General features: G+C 37.6%; 1 pseudogene; it reads left to right on the top strand.

Moving 5' to 3' along the window:
- The first annotated feature begins 381 nt into the window (after positions 1-381).
- LOC118913554 (U6 spliceosomal RNA) lies at positions 382-480 on the top strand (annotated as a pseudogene).
- The last annotated feature ends 1,999 nt before the right edge of the window (positions 481-2,479 follow it).

Here is a 2,479-nt window from a genome sequence, read left to right as displayed (position 1 = left end):
TATAATTGGAATTCTATAAGAGAAGGAGAGAAAATAGGGGAAAATGTTTAAAGAAATAATGTCTGAGAATTTTGCAATTTGGCAAAAGTAGTTAAACTACAGGTTTAAGAAGGTCAGTGAACCCCAAGCAAAATATATACAAAGGAAACCTAGGCACATTATAATTGAAATGCTAAAATGTAAAAATAAAAAGCTATTTTTAAAGCAATCTGAGAAAAGGAATATTACATACAGGGAAATGACAATAGACAATTGATGGCTAATCTCTTATTAGATACCATGTAGGTCAGAAAACAATTGAAAAATACTTTAAAGTGCCGAAATAAAATAATCAATCCACAGTTCTATATCCAAGAAAACATTCTTTAATAATGAAGGGAGGTGGACACTTCAGCACATATACTAAAATTGGAATGATACAGAGATTAACATGACCCTGAGCAAGGATGACATGCAAATTGTGAAGTGTTCCATATTTTAAAATTAATAGTAATGAAGGCAAAAATAAAGGCAATTCAAATAAAAAATACTAAAAAAAGTCTATGTCAGCAGACTGCCACTATAAGATATGCTAAGAAAAGTTCTTCAACAATGACACTAAATGGAAAATCAGATCTACAGGAAGGAATGAAGAGAACTGGAAATGTTAAACATGTGCATAAATATAAAAGGGTAAATCTTGTTTCTACTCTTAAATTTAAAAAAATGGACTATTTAATGTAAAAATAATAAACTATTGTGAAGTTAGAAATGTTGTAAGTAGAACTCTAAGCAACAAAAAACTAATGAGAAGAATGGAGAGATGACTATTAAATTGAATATAATGTTAAAAGTATTTTATGTTTCAAGTGATACAATATTAACTTTTAGTAGATTATGATAAAGTAAGTACATAGAAAAGTCTAAGAAGGAAATTAGGTGAAATACTAAAAATAATATTAGATTGAAACCAAAGAAAGAAGGAAGAAGAAAAGAAGAACAAAAATAAGATAAGACAAATTTTGAAACAAAGAGCGGTATGGTACATTAAAATCCACCCATATCATAACTATATAGTGGAAATGGAACAAACATGGATAAAAATGAATGAAAATAGTAAGATTTAACTATATTTAAAAAGATAAACAATAAAAGCATGAGAGATTGAAAGTAAATGTATAGAAAATATATTATGTGTAGAGTAAGTACAAAACAAAGTTGTGTAGAGATGGGATTAAAGATGGCGGCATGAGAGGAGAGACAGAAGCTACCTACTAAAACTGGATACAATTAGAAAATTTAATTGGCACAACTAATCCTGAGAGAGCAACAGGAAAGAGGATAGCATCAGACTGCACACACCTGGAGAAAAGAGCAGACCTCAGCAAACAGGGTAATGTACCAGAGCTGTGGCTCCGCGGGACCCGAGCCCCTCCCCCACCCCAGCTCACCAGGTGGGAGGAAGACAAATAGAGCAGGGAGGGAGTGGAAGGCTTGGGACTGCTGAATACCTAGCTCCGGAGATCTGCCCTGGGAGCACAAGCCTACATTTCATGGTGCTTTCATGAGACTCGCATGACTACTGGGTTGGAAAGTTAATACAGGCAGAGTTCCTGGGGAGACTGGGATTCCGGCTGCTTGTGGAAAGCAGGGAACCATATCTGGCTCCTATGGGACAAAAACTTATACCTGTGTGACGGGCCCACTGGCTCAGGCAGTGGAGACAGGCACAGCAGCCAGGAGGCAGGGAACAGCTCTTTCCTACCCCCAGGCACCAGTACTGCTCCCCTGCGACCCCCAACATTGCTTCAGTGGCTCAGCAGCTCCAGAATAGAGCTTCTGGACACTAGAGGGCGCTCATATACAAACATGAAATGCCAAAGGAACCTTGTCCAGAGTAAAATTGTTAATACAACTCCAGAGAAAGATTTAAATGATATGGACCTCGTGACTCTTCCTGAAAGGGAGTTCAAAATAAAAATCATCAACATCCTAATGGAGGTATGGAAAGACATCCAAGAACTCAGGAATGAATTCAGGTCAGAGATCCAATTGTCAAAGAGCATGATGGAGGGCATTAAAAGCAGGTTGGATACGGTGGAGGAGACAATAAATGAAATAGAATCTAGAGAAGAGGAATACAAAGAAGCTGAGGCACAGAGAGAAAAAAGAATCTCTAAAAATGAAAGAATATTGAGAGAACTGTGTGACCAATCCAAGCGGAACACTATTAGCATTATAGGGATACCAGAAGAAGGAGAGAGAAAGGGATAGAAAGTGTCTTTGAGGAGGTAGTTGCTGAAAACTCCCCCAATCTGGGGAAGGACACAGTCTGTCAGGCCATGGAGATTCACAGATCCCCCAACACAACGGACCCAAGGAAGACAACAGCAAGACACATAGTAATAAAAATGGGAAAGATCAAGGGTAAGGACAGACTGTTAAAAGCAGCCAGAGGCAGAAATAAGATCACATACAAAGGAAAGCCCATCAGACTAAC

Source organism: Manis pentadactyla, chromosome 11 (assembly GCF_030020395.1).
Source record: "Manis pentadactyla isolate mManPen7 chromosome 11, mManPen7.hap1, whole genome shotgun sequence".
Taxonomy (NCBI): Eukaryota; Metazoa; Chordata; class Mammalia; order Pholidota; family Manidae; genus Manis; species Manis pentadactyla.
This window is presented reverse-complemented; position numbering and strand designations above follow the sequence as displayed.